This window comes from Mizuhopecten yessoensis, unplaced genomic scaffold (assembly GCF_002113885.1).
Source record: "Mizuhopecten yessoensis strain PY_sf001 unplaced genomic scaffold, ASM211388v2 scaffold1011, whole genome shotgun sequence".
Classification (NCBI taxonomy): domain Eukaryota; kingdom Metazoa; phylum Mollusca; class Bivalvia; order Pectinida; family Pectinidae; genus Mizuhopecten; species Mizuhopecten yessoensis.
In genome coordinates, this window is record NW_018403833.1 from 885,519 (window position 1) to 913,303 (window position 27,785).

The 27,785-nt window shown below is 37.1% G+C and overlaps 1 protein-coding gene across 4 annotated transcripts in view; it reads left to right on the forward strand.

Moving 5' to 3' along the window:
• LOC110456352 (dystroglycan-like) overlaps window positions 1–27,785 on the forward strand; it is a 151,233-nt gene that overhangs the window by 63,390 nt on the left and 60,058 nt on the right. The window contains exon 1 of one of the 4 annotated variants that reach the window (XM_021507039.1): window positions 12,456–12,637. The exons of 2 other annotated variants lie outside the window; for them this stretch is intronic. The gene's annotated coding sequence lies outside the window, so the exon portion shown is untranslated. Of the gene's footprint in view, window positions 1–12,455; window positions 12,638–27,785 lie in introns of those variants that run through there. One more of the 4 variants, XM_021507063.1, reaches the window with a different exon arrangement.

Genomic DNA, 27,785 nt, shown 5'->3' on the forward strand with positions numbered 1-27,785 from the left:
AGAAACTATCGACCCTAAAAAAAGGTCACATAATACACGAAATGAAAGTTTCTACACTTAAACACGTAAAAGACCACTGAAATGTTAGCAATGCCATCTGCTTACACTTCCACCAACAGCTGTATCAGCAGACAGCGACACTTCTGAAGCAGGGAAAAGCTGGACTGGCTAGCCCTAGGGAAAGGTGCCTCAAATTTGACAGAATTTGATATGTTTTGTTGTAAATTTAATCTGAGATAAAATTTGGTTTTTCAACAACTGGAAAATGTTTGGAAAAAGTCGTAACTTTCGTGCATTGCCCTAGACAGTCATAAGCATACATGTCAGTCATGAGGTACGTTAGTGGGGGGTTAGGAGATTTACTTTGAAAACCAGTAGTAAGCCAAATTCGTGGAAGTGTAAGATTGGTAAATTAGGACAGAACTTACACATCCTTCATAATTAATAATAATAATTGGAGGTTCTTATATACTGCTTTATCACATCCTAGTTCGTAGGTCGTCTCAAAGCGGTTCACAAATTATTATCCTTGGTTATAGGGCCTTTGCAACCAGACAATACATTTCCTAACTCCCTGGGGAGCATACAGTCGGAGCTGCCATTTCGGCGCTAACAGCTAGCATTTAACAATTCTAGCCCTGCCCAACCACGTACTCATTTATGGCTGAATAGACTGGAACAAGCGGAGTAAAGTATCTTGCTCAAGGATATAACACATTGCCGTGCCGTGGCGCGAACCCGCAACCCTTTGGTCACGAGCCCGGCGTCCTACCACTGGACTACCGTGCCTCCTATTCATGACATGGATATCTACTGACTAGAACCTGCTTGTCAGACACTGCAGTCAAAAATTCAGCACTTTTTTTTCATGAGGGCCACATCAGTGTTTTTACATGTTGTTTTAACAGCTGTCAGATTTTCTGTGTTTATCATAAGTACACATGTCCTCCTAGCTCCCTGTCACGTGAAATGTGTAGCTAAAACCCTGTCACAGACAGAAACAAAAAATATCACCAAAACGACGTAACTGAACTTATACATGGCAAGGGTAGAGCCAACACCTGTGGATTTCTTAAGGGTGGAATAATTTGGTCCTTAGCTCCTCGTCTGGATACCCGAAAGTATGCAGGCGATTGAGTAAAAGTGAGAACATCATGAAATAAATTCAATCACAACAGGCGACTTATACATGATGCATACAGCCCCCTTAAACAGATGTTATTTATTAATATTAAGTCGGTTATGATAAAGATGACACCATGATTTTATAGTTCGGTCCTGGTTTTCCATCATGCCCACACTAACAACCGTGTCTGCCAAACTGTGTCCTGATCTACTGCCTTATTATTTCAGTATTTTACGCTGAAAATGACACAGAATTTGTCATCAGGGATGCCAGCAATGTAAAGTAGATAATAATACATTAATCTCTTTGTTTCTGTCTCGTGACACACATATAGCACATACATCTGTTTTTAGGGTGTGCTTATATTATTGGCAATCAGTGCTCGTCAGTTAATAGTTGTGAAACAAAGTCCATATGATTGAGACGAAACAGGACAGCTGCCACAGGGAAAAAATAACAACGGGAACATTCTTGTTACAATTTTTAGCTTTTGACTCTGATTGAGCAGATTCCAGATGGGTTGCACAGATATTACTTAACCTGTCATAGCTAGGGGTACAGCATATAGAACAGACCGAAGACTACACACAAGATAGTGGAATATACACAAGCCGTTAGACAAGCTTCAATAAGATGTATCCTCGAGAATGAACATATAGATGTACTCTAAACGCCTAACATTTCTTCATTTCTATGAAGGACTGTTTCAAACTTTTTTATGCAGATATCAAATTTAAAAAGTACATATTATGTAAATTAGTTTTAAATATGTGATAATTTTTGTTAATTTTGTACAATAGAAAAACTCGACCCCTTCGTCCAAAAAATTGTAAAGAAAAAAACCAGGGATAGCAGGAAAGTATAACCATGTTGGATCATATACACAGGACACAAGAAAATACAAGACACTAATTAACTGTACATGACATAAGAGCATGGACACAAATAACTGGAATTTACACACGGGACATGAGAACATGCACACCAGATGGTATAATAAAGACACCAGAGTCGAGAACACGGAGAAAAGACACTAGAACAGGAAAGACACTAGAACAGAAAAGACACTAGAACATATATATGATATATCAAGGTAACAGCTAACTCTCTGTTATTCCATGTGGAAGTTCAGTACATTGTATAAGCTATTAGGGTAAGTCAAGGAAGTTTCATGGATCGAGCTTTCAGAAACCTCTTAATCCTGTAAACCAGTTTTAACATACGGCTCATACATAGGGCCCATTCAAAATGTAACTGCCATATCCTGTGATTGGCTAAGACAAACTCTTTTTCCGGGATGGCACTTTAAAATATGACCCAATCTTAAGTGAAGATGAAGAGGCCCATATAAAAATATGGTGGCTTCAAAACTACTGATGGCCGCCATCATATCCTAGCCATGATTGGCTGAGACAAATTGTTCTGCAGGTTTTCCATACAGATGTTAACCAATCAAAGTTGGTCATCAGAGTGTCCCTTTCATTTCAAGATCAAGGGCACAGTGTTGAATCAAAATAATCTTTTGATAGTAAAGCGTGTAGGAGACATCTCTGTATGGTTCTTGTTATGTCTTGTTAACCTCCAAGTTTTGGAAGTTAGCCGATTAAGATTTATCAAATAAACAAATCTGCCATTGTCATATCTTGTCTATTCATGCAATCCAAAATCTCGGGATAAATCTTTGTTATGTGTGTATGTGATGGTCCTGGCCAATAAAATAAAGAATTTCACTCTCCTGAGTTATGACGACAACCAGCAGAAGGTCAGAAGCTTCTCCTAAAGCCTGAGATTGCAATTGTGGTGATGTCGAATCCACTGAGCCGCCAAAGTCAATAAGACTAGTCTGCGGCATTAGGTCCTGTGATTAGACAGCCGTAACTGCAGACCTGATGGAGTTCTCTATGAAAACTTGCGCTATCAATAAACAATAACCAGATTTACTGGATTAAGGGAAGCTAAAGACACTATCACATATCAATGTCCCAAGGCAAAATATGCAAATGAACTTGACTGAGTTTCCCATGTCCGGACTGCTATCGAGCAAATCTTGCGGAACGTAAATTAGACATTGGTAGATTAATGTTGGTGGTTTGATGTAAAATTGCACCTAATTTGCATGTCATTTGAATATTCTGCTTCCATTCTTAATTTGAGGTTACAATATAATTTACAAGCAATATGTATAAACATGTTCGGTAGCGATGGATTGATGCAGTTCATGTCCAGAACGGTCCATGTTAGCCATGAGGTGTTGGGTGTGGTATAGAAATGTACCTTTCAGATTTACACTAGAGTGCTTGAGCTGTAGACCGGAGACAAATGTCTAGAAATTGTATTTCAAAGCAGAATTAAGATATTAGTTTCAATTCATATGAAATTCATGAAATGTCATTTGTGGCAGCATTGATATATATTGTGTTTTCATGAAACATAAATGTAAAATAAAAACGACCTGAAAATCCTTTCCATTACTTTGAAATAATAAAGAAAGAAATAGTTCTTTCAATTCTGTGCACTTACAATTTTCTCTTTCGATGATAAATAATACTGCCTTAAAGAAAATCTAGATATATATACAATATATTGTGGGGTACACTTAAGTGGTAACATATATTCGTCTCTATATGTGTTCCCGCAATGTCCCCGTCCTGTTCCAATTAATTCAGCGTCATTGCTCTAGCAACTTCATTTCATAACAGATTTTTTCAAACTTTGTAATCATTCTAGCTAACAGATTTTGATCAAAACTGATATAAACGTTGTTGAGAATAACCTTGGATAAGTTGATTTTTCAGGATACCAAGGTCAAGGTCACTAACTGTCAAAAAAAAAAAAATGTCAAAAATAAAATTAATATTTATAGGCATCAATGTGACAATTATGTCTTACAGACATTTTGCTTGTTTTTCTTTGTCAGTTTTATACTGAAAAAAGGACCCCAAAATTTTGTTATAAAGGCTAAAATTGAATGTTTCATCTTTTCAAAGAACCAAAATATTATTTTCTTTCAATTCCTTTGCATAAGATGAGTTTGATCTCTTTTACTGCGAGCACCATGAACACAAAGACCAGTCGATTTATACGCCCTCCAGATGTGTAGGTGTCTTTGTGACGTGGAACAATGGATATCATATCTGTAGCTTAACTGGTTATGAAAATTATTATAAATATAGCCAGGCAATGAAGTTGTGAAATGGACTGTAAAATTAGTGACAATAGGGTTATTGAACTGAAAACAAAAAGGCTGTCTATGATGGAATTAGAATTAGAGGAAGACTTTATAACTGTCAATGGACTTCAGCCACAGAGGAAACTGCCAGCTACGATTGTTTAATTACAGGGGGGCATTGGGTACAGTCGTTAACATTTTTCGTTGTAGACCAAGGTTCAGAAAAATAAAAAATAAAACTTCAAAACTATTTTCTTTTGAGTGATGATGATTTGGATAGATGTTGGCACTGACAAAGGTTCCAACCTGGTGGAGTCGTGGGACAGAATTTCAAATCAAAATAAAGGATGCTAGCTTTGTTTATAGCCATTATTCCCCCAAAATAGGAGAGAGGCTGGATGCATTGCAGCCATTGTTTGTGGGTATAGGGTCAGTGCAGGGTCAGATCACAAATGTCAGTGAGCAGTGTGGGAATCTAGCTGGTCCCTGTAGACTCCATGTCCTTTGTGTGGGGGATAGTGCTGGACCGGAGGGGGCTTATATTTGATATATGTCCCTGATCATTGATGTTGACAGCTTTACAAGAGGAGGAGGTAGCTTTGTAACACAGATCCATGGTTTCACACCAATGTACGCTATAACATTGTATTGGGTAACACAATAGCATGATAGACACCCATAGGGAATCAGCAACGAGGAGCATTCCATATTACACAGGTTGCTGACTGCTGACTGATCATTGATGTTGACAGCTTTACAAGAGGAGGAGGTAGCTTTTGTAACACAGATCCATGGTTTCACACCTATGTGTGTCTTTGTTACTACTATAACATTGTATTGGGTAACACAATAGCATGATAGACACTCATAGGGAATCAGCAACGAGGAGCATTCCATATTACACAGGTTGCTGACTGTATATGATATTAGATTGATAGAGTTTCTTCCTTTGTCAAGCTAAAGTTCAACCTGTTATATAAACCGAACAGATCAGACCAATATAGGCCCCACTGTATATATTTGATATTATCGGTGTTTGGATCTGTTCTACCAATATTGAATGATGTTTATTATTATTGTTTAAACTGACAATACAAACACTTTAATACTGCAAATATAATGGAATACCTATAATAATAATAAATAATAATAATTTGAGGTTTTTATATACCGCTCTATCACAACCTAGTTCGTAGCTAGGTCGTCTCAAAGCAGTTCACAAATTCACAAATATAAACATTACTTATACCATAAATCTACACAAAAAATGATACATATATTGAAATCCTTTTACATACATATTCCATGAAGCAACAGGCTTAATTCATTCACTCCTAAATTTCATAATGAACTCTTCCAACGTTTGAATTGGAAGAGTTCAAATGTGTTTTTAGAGGTGAATGAGTTAATGGATTACATGTAGTTAGTGTGTTGATCATGCAGTCAGGTGCTGCACTGGAGTATTCTAAGACACCCAAGGTATTCAGGTGATTGATAAAATATTGAAATGAGTTCACTCATTCACCCGGGGGGGGGGGTCCCCTGAAGACACATTTGAACCCTTCCAATTCAAAGGTTAGAGTAGTTCATTATGAAACTTCAGGGGTAAATGAGTTAAAGAGAAGTATCAATCAGAACATGCTCAAGCACCAATACTAATACCAACTTTTCCAATGACACCAGTGTATGTTGTGACAGATTCTCCCCTATATGAATTACATTGACATATGGCATGAACATTGAAAACAAGCTGTTCAGCCACTGTGTGAAAAGGTACCATAGGATTTTTTACTGCAACATTTCAATATTGACAGATCAGCAATACACATTTTACTCTCAGACCATCTGTCTTATAGGACAAAAATGAAGTACCTCTAGTACCTTATATAGCACTCGGGATCCAACGACACTGGGGTGATTGTGCTCTCAATAGAATTATTATAGTTCAGACTTCTCTTTACTTCAGCTTCAAACCTGTTAGCACAGATCTCATATTTTGACAGAAGGTATTAGAAACCTTTAAATAATGTCTGGTTTCCATGGAAACGGTGATGCAAACAAACAGTGTCTCAGTTCAGGTGCCCTTTTGATAAAATCCAATCAGATTTAACGAGGATACCTGGCACATGTATCCAATGATATCGGAGGCCTTACCTACAGATTCCCTAGCACTGCGGTTATTTATCAGACTGTCAGTACCGAGGTATACTGTCCAATAATTCCATTAATGGACATTGTCCTTTGGGAAGATATCTGTAAACGTACAAATCTGCAAAGGAAGATGATTGACGCTGAAATTGATTAACCATTGAATGTGGTTTAATGCTTATAATTTAATCCTTAACGGTCCAAATCTTATAACCAATTCATCTGCATTATCTGTATTTTCTCTCTTAGATGACCCAGTAAAAACCTCTGCCCTTGTAATTAATGAATGCAAGTGTTTTAAATTCATGCTTAGTAACCCATCCCTGGTCCAGTTATTTAATGACCCATCCCTGGTCCCAGTTACCTAGTTACCCATTCCTGGTCCCAATTACTTAGTAACCCATCCCTGGCCCCAGTTATTTAGTAACCCATCCCTGGTCCAAGTTACTTAGCAAGCCATTCCTGGTCCCAGGTACTTAGTAACGAATCCCTGGTCCAAGTTACCTAGTAACCCATTCCTGGTCCCAGTTTCTTAGTAACGCATCCCTGGACCCAGTTATTTAATGACCCATCTCTTGTCCCAGTTACTTAGTAACCCATCCCTTGATCCAATTACTTAATAACCCATCCCTGGTCCCAGTTACGTAGTAACCCATCCCTGGTCCCTGTTATTTAGTAACCCATCCCTGGACTTTTGTTACTTAGTAACCCATCCCTGGACCCATGTTACTTAGTTATCCATCCCTGGTCACAGTTATTTAGTAACCCATCCCTTGACCCATGCTACTTAGTAACCCATCCCTGGTCTCAGTTATTTAGTTACCCATTCCTGGACCCATGTTACTTAGTAACCCATCCCTGGTCCCAGTTACTAAGTAACTCATCCTTGGACCAAGTAACTTAATAACGCATCCCTGGTTCAAGTTACTGATAAACAATCCCTGGTACCAGTTTCTTAATAGTCCATCCCTGATCCCAGATACTTAGTAGCCCATCCCTGGTCAAAGTACTAAGTAACCCATCCCTGGTCCAAGTTACTTAGTAGCCAATCCCTGGTATTAGTTACTTGCAGTTGACCGAGTTGGCTTGCTAACTTGCAGTTGACCCATATGGCTTGGCAGCTTGCAGTTAACCCAGGTGTAATGCTAACTTACAGTTGACCCAGGTGTCTTGCTAACTTGCAGTTGACCCACATAGCTTGCTAACTTGCAGTTGACCCAGGTGTCTTGCTAACTTGCAGTTCACCCACATAGCTTGCTAACTTGCAGTTGACCTAGGGGTCTTGCTAACTTCCAGTTGACCCAGATGGCTTGCTAACTTGCAGTTGACCCAGGTGTCTTGCTAGATTGCAATTGACCCAGGTTGCTTGCTAACTTGCAGTTGACCCATGTGGTTTTCTATCTTACAGTTGACCCAGGTGACTTGCTAACTTGCAGTTGACCTATGTGTCTTGCTTACTTGCAGTTGACTCAGGTGGGTTATTAGTATTTTAGCTTGGAGTTGACCCAGGTGGCTTGCTTAGTTGCAGTTGACCCAGATGGTTTGCTATCTTGCAGTTGACCAAGGTGGTTTGCTAGCTATAGCTTGCAGTTGAACCAGGTAGCTTGCTTAGTTGCAGTTGACCCAGGTTACTTGCTAGTTATAGCTTGCAGTTGAACCAGGTAGCTTGCTTAGTTGCAGTTTACCCAGGTAGCTTGCTTAGATGCAGTTGACCCAGGTGTCTTGCTAACTTGCAGTTGACCCAGGAACCTTGCTCACTTGGTGTTGACTCGTACATGGCAGAGTAACAGCAAGCGAACTCATACAAAATTCTACCATCAGTTCTTTTCACATGATGCAACAAATTAACAAACAGAGAGACAACAAAGTGGTTTATATCCAATTGTTTCTAAACTCGCTAAAAGTTTTTTTGTAAAATATTTTGCCCTCAAATGAAGGCTGAGAGAACTTGAGGAGTCAACGTCACCGATCTCCATGAATCAGTGACTGGAAAATAAATCACAGGAATCTTAAGTTAGCTTGTCTCTCTTGACCTGAAATTGAACAATTATTTGTTTAGTGAAATGTATGAGATCGCTTAGTGTTTTGTCTGAGGGGGAAGTGACTCAATCACTGACCCAGTGTACAGGCTGACAACTTTAGACTGATGTATTTCTCTTCACAATTCTTCTTAATTAAAGTCGAAGGAATTAAATGAAAAATTCTCAATCTATTTCACAAACTTAAACACACACATCTTCATTTCATGCATTACAATAAAACAGCTTTTATTAACTTTTTCATTGCGAAGAGCAAATTTATCTTTATTTTATTGTATTTTTTTCCCTTTTTTCGATTACAATGTGAAGCAAGTTTTCATCGGATTCATTAGTCGCGGAAAAGACAAAGACAATAATAGCTGTGACAAAGACAGTTACACACGGTGATTAGAACAACCATTGCACAGTGTTAAAATCAGATTTATAAATGTTCCAATGCGCCATTTAACTGAAGTAAGCTTTCAGCATTGAAAATTAGTATGTTCCGGAGCCCACATGAGGATGATATAACATGATAGCTTGCCTTAATTAAACTAGGTACAAGGTGACTATGTAAAACAAACACAGGCTTTATAGACGGAAACAATCCGTTCTCAAGGATTCCGACATTTTAGTTGATCAATCCTGTGTGAATACAGGCAACTACATCTGTAATATTGCATTAAATTTAACAAAAGGAACTGATGACATCGTGGAAGGGGTTAATTAAATTTATATAAATTCTCAAGGCCAACAAGAAATTCAAGGACATTTCAAGGTTAGTGATGACTAGAGTCAAGTGTTTAATTGTTTCTAGTGAAACGGAAAGAAATGTGACAAGACAAGGAAAATTAGAAATTTAGAAATAAAAAGTTCTGGAAAATGTCTTCGTAGTCCATAACTTCTATAGCTCCTATTGTAGCCCTGAGTTTTTTCTCTGCCCTTTTTGGAACAAACTTCAGTCACATTCCACAGTTTTTCCACTTTGATTAAAAAGAAATTACAATTGAAAATAGCTGCTGCACTATAGAGCTGGTATAATCTACACAATTGTTTACTATTTATAAAGTAACTGTCAGTATAAAAGTTAGAGTATGCATGAATCACAGCTCTTCAAGCACCTAAATGAAATTTGTATTTTGTCTTTGTTTTTAAAACTTTGCCATGGAAGATTAAATATAGATATTGGACCCTACCTAAATACAGATGGGACCTTACCTTAATACAGATGGGACCTGGGACAAAATTGAGATGGGACCTGGGATTAAATAGAAGTGGAACCTGGGACCAAATAGAGATGGGACTTTAACCTAATACAGATGATCGAGACCTAGGACTAAATAGAAATGGGACCTGGAACAAAATAGAAATGGAATTTAGAACTAAAAACAGATGGGACCTGGGACAAAAAAGAAATGGGACCTGGGACAAAAAAGAGATAGGACTGGGACAAAATAGAGATGGAACCTGGGAAATTGAGATGGGACCTGGAACAAAATAGTGATGGGACCTGGGACTAAATAGAAATGGGAGCTTCGACTAAATCGAGATCGAACCTAGGACTAAATAGAGATGGGACCTGGGGCAAAATAGAGATGGGACCTGGGACTTAATTGAAATGGGACCTGAGACTAAATAGAGATGGGACCTGGGACTAAATAGAGATAGGACCTAGGACTAAATATCAATTGGATCTGGGACTAAATAGAGATGGGACCTGGGACTCAATTGAGATGGGACCTGGGACAAAATAGAAATGGAACCTAGAACTAAATACAGATGGCACAAAATAGAGATGGGACCTGGGACAAAATAGAGATGAGACCTGGGACATAATTGAGATGGGACCTGGGACTAATCAGATATATGGGACTTGGACTAAACAGAAATGGAACATGGGACTTAATTGAGATGGGACCTCTGACAAAATAGAGATGGGACTTGAACCTAATACAGATGGGACCTAGGACTAAATAGAAAAGGGACCTAGAATTAAATACAGATGGGACCTGGGACAAAAAGAAATGGGACCTGGGACAAAATAGAGATGGGACCTGTGACTTAATTGAGATGGGACCTAGGACTAAATAGAAATGGGACCTAAGACTAAATAGAAATGGAACCTGGGACTAAATAGATATATGGGAATTGGAACTAAATAGAGATAGGACCTAGGACTAATAGAAATGGGACCTTGGACTAAATTGAGATGGGACCTGGGACTAAATTGATATGGGACCTGGGACTAAATAGATATATGGGACTTGGTACTAAATGGAGATAGGACCTGGGACAAAATAGAAATGGAACCTTGGACTAAATTGAGATGGGACCTGGGACTAAATTGAGATGGGACCTGGGACTAAATTGATATGGGACTTAGGACTTAATAGAAATGGAACCTGGGACTAAATAGATATATGGGACTTGGAACTAAATGGAGATGAGACCTGGGACTAAATTGAGATGGGACCTGGGACTAAATAGGTATATGGGACTTGGAACTAAATGGAGATAGGACCTGGGACAAAATAGAAATGGAACCTTGGACTAAATAGAGATAGGACCTGGGACAAAATAGAAATGGGACCTTGGACTAAATTGAGATGGGACCTGGGACTAAATAGAGATAGGACCTAGGACTTAGTAGAAATGGGACCTTGGACTAAATTGAGATGGGACCTGGGACTAAATTGAGATGGGACTTAGGACTTAATAGAAATGGAACCTGGGACTAAATAGATATATGGGACCTGGGACTAAATACAGATGGGACCTGGGACTAAATTGAGATGGGACCTGGGACAAAATAGAGATGGGACCCGGGACTAAATACAGATGGGACCTGGGATTAATTGAGATGGGTCCTGGCTCTAAAAATATTGTCATGTTAGATGTCTGTTAACTTTGTTTTGAAACCTCAACCCTTTAAAAACAATCCCAGCTTTGCCGTTGAATTTGTAGGTGTGATGGATTTCATTAAAAGGGTGAAGTTGCAGTTTAATAGAAAGGATATAATTTCAATTTAAGTTTTACTGCTGAATTATAATCACAAGATCTTATCTGATGTTAAGTACAATAAAACATCAAATTTACAATGTGACAGAGATTTATATAACACTGATACATGTGAGAAATGAAATCTCCAAAAGGTGCATGATAACATTTTTTGTTTCTCTGAATACGGTTTAAAAAGGCATATTAAAATCCATTTCTCGTTTTACTGATAACAGGTACAATTGTTTGTGTTAGAAAAGATATGTTGTTTGTCCGTATCCAATTGTCTAGAAAAGATGATAAAGCAAAGGTGAAATCTTCAGTGAAGATCTATTGCAGGATACAGGTGCAATTCGACACAGATTGGAGTAATTTTTCTGAACTTTAGTGTAAATTGAACCTGCTCTTTGAATCATAGATATCCAATTTATATATGTACAGGTGTTTTATTGTTACTTGATCACCTGTATATTATTGCGTACACACAGGTAAAACATGCTACGAAATCAAATACACACTGACTGTGCATAAATCCGAACATTGTTATAATTTATACTGAATAATCATACCGGAAAAAAATTCTAAATATTTATGTAAATTGTATCTTAAAGATAAAGCCTGTACTTTATATAACAGATGTTGCATTGTCTAGTTATTTGAACTTATTGAAAAAATGTCTGGAAATTCAATCTAGTGTTTTAGATATATTGTACCTGTATGTATGAAATGTCATTTATATGTAGGTCGGCTTTGTTTGGGACTACAGATCTAGATTTGCTTATATCTTTGAAGTCATTGTGTTTGGCACTATCTGCAGGCTTGTGGTGCTACAAATGTATGTACCTGTATATATATATATATATATATCAGCTCGTAGAGAATACCTGTAGATCTAGAGTATGTACCTGTATCTCAGAGTCTACCTATACACAGGCTGATTGAAGAGCTCTGGTCTGTTCACCAACCAGCTCACCTTCGCTATTGACATAGATCTCTCAGTCAAGGTCGACTACCACTACGCTTGGCCATTGTTAACACCAGGTGGCAGTGTTAGTCACTCGGGCTCGAGGATCAACACACATGTGAGTTTAGACCATTGCTACTTCTCTGTACAGTCGTCATCTCATTGGGAAATAACAAAACTGTGCTGAAATCAGGGATATATATGTCCTGTGCAAGGTAAGAATTTACCTGTTAGCCGTTGTTAACGAGAGAATGGGCATGTGTGCGGTGGTAGGTGTGTGTGTGTTAGGGCAGTGTTAAAGAGACACACAGGTAGATTGTATATATCAGTACTGAGCTGCTGATCACATGGTTCCAAACTTGTCAACTCTAAATATATAATACAAAACTATGTAAGATATAACTTAGATCTGAGGTGTGCTTTTCTTAAAATAGATCGAAATATTCATTGTACAACTGTTGTCATTCCTGTTAAGATAATTCCTCCCACTCTGATACAAACATGTTGTTTATAATTTAATAATTTAAGGAGATAATACAGTTTTTATCCAGTGAATTTAAATTAGGATTTGGGTTGAAATATTATGCTACATATATAAGATGCTTGCACTATATAGCCAAGACTGAGACGTGAGGTACATACAGACGGTTGGCTGTGACATACATATACCTCTTAGTATCACTATCATTCATGTTGCGCTCTGATAAAACCCTTTGAAGGTTTGCAGTATCTGTGATAGGCCTGTACTTAGACTAGGAACGATGGACCCTGGAACAATATCCTTCAGCTCTGTTTGTGCTGACGGACCTTTGGTAGAGATATTACATACTTAAGTTTTGTTCATCCTGATGGGTATTCTGTACAGTAACTAGGTATCCTTCAACTTTGTTCATTTTGATGGACCTTTTGAAAACTATTCTTTAGTTCTCTTAATCAAGAGGGGTATTTTGTAGTATGGAAATTACCCCCTTCAGTTCTGTTCACTTTGATACAGATATGATGTCCATCTGTCCATCAAAATATTTTGTACAATAAGATCAATCTATCTGCTTCAATTGTTCATTTTCATAGACCCATGATGAAAAAATAATAATATCATTATACTGTAGTTTTGTGAATGATATCTGCATATTAGTGAATTATTGTATAAGAGTCCCTCTGTACTTTCTGATTACACACATTGAAATATTACATGTATAATATAATGATGCTCAGCATGTATTTAGATGTACATGCTGAAGGTGTTGCTGGCGACTTAATTACTGAAGTATGTAGCTAATAGTATTTGTAGGACATGTGGCGTGGCTGACTTTGTAGAACACATACGTGAGCTGGTGGCTTACTAAAGTAGAACACTTACCTGAGTTTGTGACTTAGTAAACTTATCTTATAACTAGGATAAATACACCGAATGATCTTATATGAGATGTACATGACACACTTTCAGCACAGGTAGAGGATTGACAAAAGTTTATTCATTATACCTGTAGTAAAAAAAACAGGAGGAATGAAATGAAGTGTCAGCTGTATATAGTATTATCTATGATAAAATACAACCACTCATGACAGTAATTATATATATATATAGCACGACCTGACGGAGACATACGTCTACCCTACTTGTACCCTCACAAAAACATTAAAGCCCAGCTCTATGAACAGGGAGCAGGTTGTGTAAAAACATTATTCATGAGGCTCTGTAGTAAAAAAAAATATGGGTTTCCTTCTCAGACCGATGCATCCTGAAAATGTTAGCCATAAAAAATGATCGAGACTGTCTTTTGACTGGTGTGAAGTAAGCAGATGTTTTCTGACTACTCTTACTACAGGTAATGAGAGGAGCAAGCTAGTGTGCCAGTTTATATATGTCTAGATATCTTATTGTGTAATTTTGTTGTTGGATATAACTTGTCATCAAATAATATTTTGTAATTATAATTGAGCAATGAAGTAGAATCGTGATTTGAACTTATTCTTAGTTTTTCATTTCACATCATGAAATTTAACAGGCTTTTTATGACCTCAGAATTTTCAGACCATGTAAATTCACATCAGACGGATCAACGAATTGCTTTATTTTTCCGGTAGAAAACCTGTATCGGTGATAGAATGATTGAATCAGTAGATGTTTTATAATGATTTTTGATGATCTTGGTCCGTCCTTTGTAGGTTAAGCTGTATGCGTGAGCTATGAGTATGTGAACGATTAGGCTTCAGGAAATACTGAACATTTAATTATAAAGAAACTAGCTAAAAAATTCAATGATTACTTTTAACCAAGTTTGGAAAAGCAAACATGAAGAAAATTAGATTTACTGAAAGTTAAAATAACAAACTCATATCACTAATTGTAGCTCGGAAGGGGGAAAAGCAGGAAAATTAAAAATGCAGAAATAGTAGAGAGATGTAATTTTTAAAGAAAATTATGTAGAAGCTAGTAACCGGGGGAAAGTGGAGATAAGGTAAGATGTACTTTACATTAAAAAAGTCAATCCTCAATAATGCTCCACAAAGGAGCTTAGAAAATCCCTTCATGTCTGAATCAGCAGTTTATAGCCTATTCTTTTGTCACACCAGGAACTTCTATTTCTGAACACGATTACGTCTTAAGCTTTTTCTCAAAAAAGTTATTTCTTCTATAAATATTTTTCAATTAAATGTACAACTGTTTTACCTGGTAAAGGATCCTGTTTAAGTTTTAAATAATATACATGTAGTTTCAGTTTGTTGCGAAGATAAGGATAAAAAAAAAAAAATGCAATTAATTAAAAATTCCGAAATGTCCTTAGAAATGAAAAGGGTCATGTCTGGCCTGAGATCCAGAAGAAAAAGTTTTGTCTACAAACACATGTATGTTGTGGTCAAAACTGACCATTTCCTACTGGACCAGACCTGGTTACAGAGATCTCCACCCAAAGTTTGGGTCAGAACTGAGGACTCTATCCATTGTGGTTATATTTAAGGTCATGAGGACCGGACAACACCCCCTTTTGTCCAATGGTCATTCATTGGTCATCTATCTGATCAAGTGACCTCAGGGCTGAATTTGGCCATTTTATGGACAGTCCCAGCGGGTTGTCAAACTAATTAGGAGTTTAAAGTAATAGTCTGGCCATTATAGGGGAACTGGACGATTACCAAAAAAAACCTGTTCAATTGCTGTGTCACTGCTCAGTCCTTGATATTGACCCCGAACTATATACATCATCCTCGTTTATAATACAGATTATAATGCTTGTGTCATTTCTAGAAAAAAATGTCTAATGATCAGGCTCAGGTGTTCCATGTATGATTAGCGTAGCTAGTTCAATGATATAAAATGTGTGTTTTTCGAAAATAATCAAAATTCAAATTTAAAATACAAAAAAGGTTGTTTGTGTAAAAAATTAAAACTTTGATATTACATATTTACGTACTGATGAATCTTATTGAATACATGTATAAGGATTCAAAATTGTCTGATATTTTTTTCAAAAATTACCAGCAACATTCAAATGTTAATCCCCCATTAAACTAGGCTAAGCTGCTTTTCAATAACAGGCCCCAGAAGAGGTTCTGGCTAAGTTTTCGCCTTTTTCAAGTTTGTACTTTAGACCTTGCCATCTGAGGTTTGTTCCTCATTCTCTTCACCCGTCAATGAGTTGCATGTTGTGTTCGTTTAGATCTTGATGTGTCAGAGGGACATTTACCTACTTTTGAAACAAGTGAACAAAGGTTTTGACAAACAGACTTTAATACACTGGGGCACTGAAGTCATTTCCCTGTAACACACCTGATTACTCTTCACCTGTAAGTAGGTCACACAGTTAGATATATTTAGTCACCACCAGTTAAGCCCGAACACCATAAGAAACCTTTTCAGATGGAAATTATTTATCAGGTAAGTTTTTAAAATTTATTCAAAACTAAAACCGGATAGGTCATATTCCGCTATCTGATGTAATTAACGTTATCAATGTCGGAGAAATCGGGGACTAGAAGAAGGCCGATGGTTTACGATGGCTCATGAATATAATGGCGGTCACCTGTCCTTTGTTGACACTGAAGGTAGATGACCTAGCGTTTCAAGTTTCTGAATGAAATTTGAGCTCCAGTGATCAAGTGACAATTCAACTCGGTTTGTTTAAAAGAATTTTGAAGTTGTCACATACACAAGTTCAAAAACGTCATTCAAAGTTAATTGCCAGCACCTTCCTTTTCATGTATGGAGGATTTGAGGTGAATCGTCCTTTCTAAGGTAATAGTTTCAGGTCTGTGACTTGATAAGAATGATCAGGTGTGATTTGTAGAGGAAACTTGCAGATCATGATTTTTAATTAGGGTTAATAAGGTATCTCTAGGTGATGACCAGAAAAATTGGGAATGTTAGACCGGGAAACCTTTTATATGTCGGAATAGGTGGATAAAGAAATGAGATTCTGGAAGAGGGCAACAACCCCCAGTAAAGCAGGTTAAACAATAAACAGGATCATTGATGATGGCAGGTTAATCGTCATGCATGTAACAACCTAGTTCCTGTGTTGGACTCGAGGACTGCCTTTTTTCTTCATTGGTGTATAACGACACAACACTGTACATGAACAAATCTGCCATGTCTTCATTTTGTACGTGAAACAGCCATACTTTACTAAAAATATTGTTCTGTTGAATTAAATAGATGCATGTCCTAATATCATGGGCAGTGTCAATTAAATTAAACATAACCGACGTAGAGCAACATAAAACAAGGGACATAAATGATAATAAAGGGACATAACTGATAATAAAGGGACATAACTGATAAGAAAGGGACATAACTGGTAATAAAGGGACATAACTGATAAGGAAGGGACATAAATAAAGGGACATAGCTGCCTATAAAGGTATGTAAATGTTACTAAGGGAAGTAAGTGAAAGAACATAACTTGTGATAAGGTTCTCTATATGAGAACAAAGGGACATGGCTAACATTGTAATGGACCTCATTTCTATAATTATGAAGCAGTTATATTTAAAGAAACAATGGTATACTGTTATTTGAAGAAAAGATATATGGAAAGCCATTTTACTTCAGTAGTTAGCAGCTTAAAGACAATATGGCCAATGACCATTGAATGTGTTGATTATAACATCACTTCTGTATGTCACATCAGCGAATTACTGTGGCTCCCAAGATACAGCAGTTGAAATAAAGGGAATAATTTCTAGCCTACAGAATCAAATTCATATGTCCCGTATCGGTGGAATGTTGTTTCTGATGTACACGGGTTAGTTTACTGTCTGATGATTGTATTTGGCTTATGTAATTACGATGAGGCCATTAGGAGGGTGATCTATATACAGGCACTGCACAGCCATTAAGCTTCAAACAAAACGGAAATGGATAAAACATACCAATATTTCAAACCAACAAAATTGGATTAGAAAGTTTTTCATCTGGTTTTCACTTTGCAATGACATATATAGCGAACAATGGCCTGAAATAGGTAACACTATTTGCTTACATCATTAGGGTAGGGGATGATATACTGGCGCTTCAAAACATCGGCAAGCTGCTGATAGCATGCCAATAATTCAAAGATCTGAAATTAAATACAACTATTCAAAACGAGTGGGGCAGTGTTTCTGTTAGGCTTCAAGTTCTGATTGTGAGAAATTAATCAATAAAGTTGCATGAATTTCATTATGTGAGGATGTGTTCCGCCAAAGGAAGCGAACAGACGATGGGGATGCTGCTTTCAGTCTCATGTGGTTATACGCACACAACACAGCGTTTTCTTCTGTAAGTAAGGACCAGAATAGTATTGATTGTGTCGAGGACCAGGCCGATAACGCTACACGAAAACGTATTATTCCATTTGGAAATGAATTTGTCCGATCAGTGTTTTTTTGTAAATATACAACAAAAGCATGGACATAACTACATCCTAGCAAGATGTCAGTGGGTTTTTTCATTCAGTGATGCAATTGCATGGAGTTATACGCTGCTAGTGTGATTCCTTGGAATCCCTTGTAGGAGGAGCGTAAGTAACATGCTTTCACCTCGACCTAGCCTCTGTATCGTAATCGTTTCGTGTTTTGCGTCACATGGCTTCTAGGTCAGTGTTTTCATTTCGTTGGGTAGTGCAGCTTGAATTGCTTCATACTGTAACGAATGTTACAAGTACTGTGGACCATCAATGTTTGATGTTTAGTCTAGCTGTTCGTATTGTACATGTGAACAACACGTTGTCTGTGTACAGTACTGGTGGTGTTGGATCAACACAGCTATGGTCTACGATGTCTGTGATCAACAACACACTGGCGCACATGTATTTGAGTAATTTACTGCAGTACATGTTTTTTTGACAATGTTTTCTACTTCAGAGACATATGAAACCTGCATTATTTACAATTCAAAATGTACATAAAAATGCATCGCTTTAATCTACCATGTGTTGATTGACTAATACAGGTCTCTCCTGGACCTATTCAAGTATGGATAGAAGATGGTTACCCCAGATTTCACATAATATGTATTTCTGCATGAATTCATACAAAGCTTCAATTACGTATTTTTGTACTCATGTTTAAATTTTGATTATTTGTACATAAGCTTTCGCTTACATGTAGAGTGAAACTTAAGTTTTTGATGCAAATCCGTGTCCTTGTGAATAATTATGGAAAGGTGAGTTCATGAAATTAAGTGTGTATAATGGTGAGTGAATAACTTTTCCTCTCTGATCTGGAAGACTAGTGCACAGTTGATAGTTTGCATGGGATAACACACCCACCTTTCACAGGATAGCGGGGTTCAATTCCGCTATCAGAAGAAAAAGTCTGACCATGTATATGTTCTCAAAATTCTCAAGTTTCCTCTCGTTTTCATCTAGGCCAGCATTGGTTAATACAAGCTGATGCTGAGTGTAAATAAAAACAAATTCATGAAAAATCTTGAAAAAACTTGTTTCATATATTATGTATAACTGTGTAAATGCAAGTGATCAGTTGTACTTGATAAGTTCTTTTTCCAAAAAAAGTATCGCTTTTATCTTTCGGTCTTATTCCATTGCTTACATATAGTTGTTCTGTAGCCAAATCAAAATCTTCGCTCCTTTCTGTCGAGGACCTGATGTCTTGTCAAGTTGTCCTTCATTTGTCAAATTTTTTTTGAGAATAAATGTCTTATAGGATTTTAAGTTATTTTGGTATAAATAATGATGTTGAAAGTTCAGGACAGGGAGATTTAATTCTGTAGGAATGAAGGTGGTCGCTATGATGAGGGCAGGTCTCATCAGGACAAATAGGGGTTATTTTTAACCCTTTCACCCCTATGTAACTTGAGTAGACTCTACCATGCATTGATCTGGATGAGTCCTATCTTGGTCTACGGTGGTGAAAGGGTTAAAATAGACAATAACAGCCTGACATGTGTTTTTGAATAATTCGGTATGACACATCCGTGGTCAGGGGTGATATATTTTGCATAAGTTTGAGGGAATTTTATTAAAGATAATGACTCCATTGCTTTAAGGTAAAGATAAGAGCACAACACACTGGGTCACATAAAGATAAAAAAAAAAAAGGCCGAATTATTATGAAGTACAACAGAAATATTCAGTTGGAGTGTCATTCAGTTCTTTCATATTTAGAATGCTCAGGGCTTTTATATTTAATTAGTGAATTATTGGTTGTAATTAAATAAAAACCTGGTAATGAATGATTCAGAAACCTGGCTATATTGTTATACAGGTTCTTAATTGCTCTTAATATCTGAGCTTGGAATTAAATGCAAATCTCCCTGCCTTTTATCAGCTGATCTATATAAATGCTGGAAGTTGATACGTATTTGTGGTAATGTTCCGACACCCTAGGCGTTCTGTAACCTATCCGAGTAGATTGTACCACACTTCTGCGCCAACTGTCACATCACTTCTAAAGTAGATAACATTCTCGAATCATTGCTTAAGCTCTCTACCTTATTTGTGTGGAAAAAAATCCCTAGGGTGCGAAACAAAATGAATTAAAAGGAATTTGGTTATCTATGGAAATGAGTCTGAACATCGTGCTTACAACTCAGGTCTTACTGCAGGTTTCACATCGTGTTACTGTAATGGACATTTCTCTTCAATTTACTTACAGGCATTTTGGGATGTAAGGGATTTTTCGTGAATTAGGAATTCGGTTTTACTTCTCTGGAGAGTTGGAACGTATCCACATTCCATTTTGGTTACGACGTTTTACCTATACCACATTGACTGATAACTTCCTAGATTTAAGTAGATTCACATCTTGTACTAATGTACCAAGGTTTTGTGTTGTAGTTTTGTCTCCTAACAGCTGTATGCTAATTACCAGCAGTTTTCCAAAGGTATTCTAACATCTTCTTCTGATTTTTGCCAATTTCTATTCTGCAGTGGGCCATACATGTATCTTACGTTGAATAGAGTGTGCGCAAATTAAACATTTACTTTTTTGCATATTTGTTTCTAGATTCTTCATCCTTCAATCCTGTAAGACTTGAACGGACCTGGGTTTTTTTGTAGATATACACCTGGTTGTTTAAAGAACCTTTAGCTTAAAAAGTCGCTGATTCCTATTTTCAAAATGGAATTTTTGATAAAAGACTGAAAATGTACTTATCGTATTTAGGTGTTTGTTTAGAAGATGATATTTTGAAACCCTATACATCCTGTTTCAGGAATTAAATTTCAATAATTTTAAAATTCATGAAATGAAAGATTTGCATTTTGTTATCCTCAAGCTGACCATGCGACGAACAGCTTGCTCTGGTTTTAATTATACGAGTTTTTAGGAGCTATATAGTTAACAGATAATAGTTCCTTACAGCATTTTTGTTGTTGCTTCTTCAGATCCCGAGGACATAACTTCTTCTCCACCCTGTTTTATCATTACGTTCTTCTGTTCGGAAACCTATTCTTGGTTTTTTGCTGCCATTTTCCAGAGATTTTATGGTTCGTTAGAGTTTTTCTAGGAGCCAGAACGGGAACCTATTAATTCAAAGCCTGGTAAGCTTAATGACAAAATTGCCAAAATATTTCATCTGCTACTGTAACATGTTTAAAAAAGTATTGAAATTCAAAGCATGGAGTTGTGTGAATGGACTTAAAAGCATTTCATGGTGACAAAAATTGGAGAAATATTTGTACTTTTTGCAAAATATTTCAAAAATATCTTGTTCCGTCTTTAGCAACCTTAAGCTTATCAGAATCTGAACAGCTAGAGTCCTGATGCTATAAGAGAGTAACCTTCTTCTTCACTGAAAAGCAATATGGTATACAGGCCGTATCTCATATAAGGAAGATTTCAAATTGGTCATGAATAAGTTAATGAGGGGTAGACTTGTCACTGATTACTTGTGTGGGGACACCTGAGGTGGTGTTCCTCAGGGAAGGAGTCGCTACTCAGGCTGGAAATTTCGTCTATAGAGTTACTCCAGGTACCATGGACTGGTACCACAAGGAATATAACCTATAGGTTCTGGAATTCAGATGTTCCCAACATTTACTAGCTTAGCTGTACTATAAATACATGCTGCGATTCTGTTTACTGCTAGAGTACATGCAATTCAAAGATTGTTACCACAAATTCTGTAATATTGACTTTTGGATGATTGGTTTGTGACCTTTCTAAATTGAATTTTGTTGAGAAAATTTAAATTCCATCAAGAAGGTTATGTAACTATATTTAAAAATACCTGTATTTTACCGTTTTCCCTGTGATAAGCCCATGCCCAGTGATAAGCCCACCCTTACTGGAGAGATTTTACAAACAATGGGCAATTTTGAAATAAATCTTTCTTGTTTTCAGGGTCAAATTGGTGAAAAAGCTTGGTTCCCATGAATTTAATCCCGAATGGTAAAGATTTGATGCATTTTTGGACTGATTTGTAGATAAAACAGGTTCCTTTACTGTTCTATATACAGAATTAAAAAGTAATGGCCATGTTTTCACTTATTGAATCGTCTTCATTGGAGTTTATATTCTTTGTAACAAATAGGTATTATATAGTTGGATGTATTCAGAGCTATTTGTCTATTTGACATAAAAAATATAATAGTATTTCTGAAAACTTTGTGTAACCTACTATATATACCTGTGTTATTTGGTTACTCTCTGTTGTTTCCATGCAAAATGCTAAAACTTTGGAAAGATGTTCTATAAAACTTGTTAAAATATATATATAAAATCAAAGATGAATATGCGCTCTCGAATTTTTCCCCCGAAAGTTGTTACTGTAAACACAGATTTGATTTGGTTGGCCTCAAGAATCCCCGTTATAACACATTAGATACACCCCTAAGTGCAGACATTATATCCCCTTTTAACATTTGGCCGTCATCCACCTGTGTCACCTGTTTTCAAGGTATAGGTCAGTCTGTCTAGGTTGTGGTGGTCTCTTCTGTACAAATACTCTACCTCTGAGATATTTGCAGTGTGTGGTATATTTTACGGTAATTTTCTTCAAAAGGATACTTAAGCAGAGGACCATAATTCTCATTAACCCTGACAGGTGTTTCGGAGCAGGTCTGGCTTGCATGCTTCAGGGGATAGACAAAGTGTACAACACACTGTAGGAAACACATATTTCATTGGTGACCAAACAGGAAATGACCCAACAGAAATGACTGCCTCTATTAATCTCCCGTTCACATGGATGAACAACTTGAATGGCTTCCAGATTTCATACTCGGTTAAATTTCCGTCTACTTTTTTTGAAAACCAACAGAAACTGCACAGATGTACTCTTGCGGCTTTTTTCTAAAACAAATATACCAACTTGTTATTTTAAAATCCTTTCATGAATTTTATGCTTGAAAAATGGCTGTACTTTGTGGCTTAGAATGTTGCGTCCATGTATTTATCATATAGATCAAAAGTAGGTAATGTATGTTTTTGTACTTCAGGGCAAGTCACATTCATAAATGTCAGGTGTTTTTTTCCATGTTGATGATAATCTCAATTTGTGGAAGATCAGAGGCATATAGCTTAATATACTGTTGCTTTTGTGTGATAAACGATCATACAATGGGGCTGGAAACCCTGGTAATAGATCACCGTGGTGTTCTCCGTCTGCTCTATGCACTGGAGGATAACACTTCAATGAATATTGTAGACCGTTCTGTAAACTTCACGTGTTTAATCACTGAAATCATTCGTACACTTTGATGACAAAATGAAATTTGGATATTCAACAGAAAAAATGAAATTTCGTTGTTATAGATTTTTTACATGACTTACACCAGGGGCAACAATTGTCTACAGAATGTGGATTAAAGTAAAACCTGTTTTTACAGAAACCTGCCTTTTCTGACACATGGACTATTTCATCAGCTTCTTCCCAATGTCACATTTGATTGTACGTTTCATACTTTCTGTCCAGGTGACGATAACCCTGTCTGTTTGACCAGATTTCGGTTTTCAGTTTGGTTTTCGTTACAGTACTAAAAGACTTCAGTTTTCCAGCTATAGTTTGAGATCTTGAAGAGTAACTGGAATTTCCTTACAATAGATTGAATTCCTAACCAGTCTGATTTCTTTTTGAGGTTTAGAGCATTTTACAGCATTTAATTGAACCCCAGGGTGGTAAGCGGTACAGGTTTCATTCCAAGAATTGGAAACCACTTCTTTTGGAACTCAGAACAGGTCTAAAATAACATAAATTGTATAGAGATATTGTTTATCTCGGAATAGTCTTTGGTGAATGTATCAGTGGTATCAAATTAAGTGAACATTGTATGTTTGTATGTGTTATAAACTATAGGACAGTTGGACAGTTACCTTCAGGAGGTACCACGGTTCTCTTTAAAAAAACAAACACCACTTTACTTCTCTGACAATAGCTTTGTTTCCCTGACAGTAAGCTGAAGTTCCCTGGGGTCAAATAAAGTCAAATTGTAGACAGGGCTCTCTGGCTGAAAGAGATAATGTATTATGAGACAGAAAACATATACTGTATTGTGGGTGTGTCACATATATACGACTTTGGAACGGTGTCCATTTGAAGTCCGAATTCGACCTACAAACTGGATGGTATTGGCCTTGGAGTATTAAGATTATAAAGAAGTAAGTCGGTCATGGAAGAACTGCCCCATACACACATACAATTACATCCCTAGTAAATTGGAATCTCTAGATGAACGGCATTTTAATCCCACCTCTTGAACCTTTTCAATCTCCCTTTTCTAATTTCGATTTTGAAGGAGTTCTGTATTGTTGGAATGTGAGGACTATAGGGTTCTGTGAGGTATATATTTGTATACAGGTGTATGGGTTCCTCATCTATAGGTCTTCCTTAATCTACGGCTTGTACCGCCTATATTTGTATCCCATACTGGTCCTCTTAAGGAACGGAGGGTTAATATATAATGCGACCTTAATACTTGGTGTCCGAAGTATGTAGCCAACAACAGCCTGTGTGCCGTTTGTCCTGTATTGTACCCTGTAAGGCCATGAGCTACAATATCCTCTTGAATAGCTGAAGTCTGCATGCAGCCAATACAGGCTCTGATCCCCAAACGGTTCACATTGAATGTCCACAAAGGACATTGTCTCCTGTTTACACTAGTCTACAGGAATTTGGTACCCACAATAAATATACATAGAGACTAGTTAAGCAAACAGAATTTTTCAACACAAAATACCTACAGCTGACACCTACCATTAGTACATAGCAGAGAAAGCTTTGGTACCAGCTTGAGCAAACATTTTTCTGAACTTGATCTGTCCTTTGATGGTTTGAGAAAACCTGTTTCTAAAGTGCCGGCCAAAAATATACACCAACAAAAATATCTACAGAGAACTTGAGTTTTAATTAGTTACCTTTACACCAGAGAGAAACCTTGGATTATAACTGATCATATACACTTATTTACCTTACATGAGGGTGCCACAAGGATTTATTTTCCTACAGAACATCACTCCGCACTATATACTCCTCTGTTTTAATTTAATCTAGTCAAAGTTACATTTAAGAATAACTCTTACTGGAAGAGTGAAGCGGGTCTTGATATGGCAGGAAGTTGGTTTGCCCGAGTAAAGCCCTTGTTTGTGTTGGTAGGTCTGTTTGTGTCTGTGTGTCCGGAAGATTTCCATAAATCGACCTGTCACAACAGCCTTTCCTGATCTCATGAATTTTGTATGATACAGAAATCCATGAATATGGATTTGAGATGGAGGCGTCAAGTTTGACCGCTTCTCATATTTCTGTCAATAGATCTAACTGCAATAAAAGTCAAAGTTCGTTTGGTAAAATTCCCTCAGGGAGATGGTGTGTACATAAATGGGATTGAGAAAATTCATATTTGTATTTAATCTGATTCACAATCTACAAAATGGGGCGATACTGTTTCATTTCTTAAGGATGTCTTCTTAACTTAACCTGGCAATCCGTTCACCTCGGGTAGAACTAGGAAATCTGAACAGTTGGTGGCTGTGTCAATTTATATGATTTATAGTTTAATCTTAGCTGAAAATTGAACTTGAAATTATTCCTTTTGGTTATATTGTATTTTTAGACATAAAGCCACATGTGTTTTGTTGCCAGAAAACTGTTGATATTATAAAGTCAGTTATATATTATCATCTGTTGGACTTGCAGTAGAGATCGAGCAAGTTATAAGGTTATAGGGTATGTTGGATTTGTGGTAAAAAGTTGATTCCTGGTATATTTAAGGTATGTTGTACTCGTGGTAGATGTGTTGGACTTGTAGTAGTTAAGTGTATGGTAGATCTCTTGTACTTGTTGTCGGTCTGTTAGACTGATGGTAGGTCTGTTTGTGTTAAGTGTGTTGGACTTGGGTAAGTCTGTTAGACTTGTGGTAAGGAGTTTGTTCCATAAGGTCTTGTTGGACTTGGGTAAGTCTGTTAGATTTATGGTAAGGAGTTTGTTCTATTAGGTCCTGTTGGACTTGTGGTAAGTCTGTTAGACTGATGGTAGCTAGGTCTTTTGGACTTGTGTTAAGTGTGTTGGACTTGGGTAAGTCTGTTAGACTTGTGGTAAGGAGTTTGTTCTATTAGGTCCTGTTGGACTTGTGGTAAGTCTATTGGACTTGGGTAAGTCTGTTGGACTTGTGGTAAGGAGTTAGTTCCATTAGGTCCTGTTGGACGGTAGGTCTTTTGGACTTCGGGTTGTGTTAAGTGTGTTGGACTTGGGTTAGTCTGTTAGACTTGTGGTAAGGAGGTTGTTCTATTAGGTCCTGTTGGACTTGTGGTAAGTATGTTGGACTTGTGGTAAGTCTATTGGACTTGGGTAAGTCTGTTAGACTTGTGGTAAGGAGTTTGTTCCATTAGGTCTTGTTGGACTTGTGGTAAGTGTGTTGGACTTGTGGTAAGTCTATTGGACTTGGGTAAGTGTGTCAGACTTGTGGTAAGTGTGTTGGACTTGTGGTAAGTCTATTGAACTTGGGTAAGTCTGTTAGACTTGTGGTAAGGAGTTATTAGTTCCATTAGGTCCTGTTGGACTTGTGGTAAGTCTGTTAGACTGATGGTAGGTCTTTTGGACTTGTGTTAAGTGTGTTGGACTTAGGTAAATCTGTTAGACTTGTGGTAAGGAGTTTGTTCCATTAGGTCTTGTTGGACTTGGGTAAGTCTGTTAGACTTGTGGTAAGGAGTTTGTTCCATTAGGCCCTGTCAGACTTGTGGTAAGTCTGTTAGGTCTGTTGGACATGTGGTAAGGAGTTTGTTCCATTAGGCCCTGTCAGACTTGTGGTAAGTCTGTTGGGTCTGTTGGACATGTGGTAAGGAGTTTGTTCTAATAGGTCCTGTCAGACATGTGGTAACGTGTTTATAAAAGTCAGATTATCAGTTGTTGGACTTTTGGTAGAATTCAGTTACATTGACTACATCATCTACAAGTCCGACAGGAAAGTTCACTGATGTAACAGACAGGTGTCAACAAATAAAGGGAGGCCACCTGGTTTATTATGTCTGGCAGACCAATTAAAGCCCTTATCACACTGTTAGATCATAATGGTGTTCATTTTATGGGGATGCCATCTTTTATTTATTATTTGCCATCGCTACAATTACAGCCACAGGAGAAAGAACCAGCTTATTGCTTAGGGGAATGGTTGGAAGTGACTATAGAAATGAAAAAGACAATCTTTGAAAGGCTTTGATATCTTTTGCTGTTGCTTTGTATACCAAATCATAGATATCTTTCATGTTTCCATGCTAAACAATTATACATTTCTGTCATATGCACAGGTAATATGGAACATACACAGGTAATATGGAACATACACAAGTAATAAAGAGTATATAACACTGCTGGCATATGTACACAATGAGCCTGAAGGCATATGTAGAAATTACTCAGGTTTTAATTAAATGTAATATTGATAATATCTGACCATTGAGGATAAATATCTATCACCTGTAATG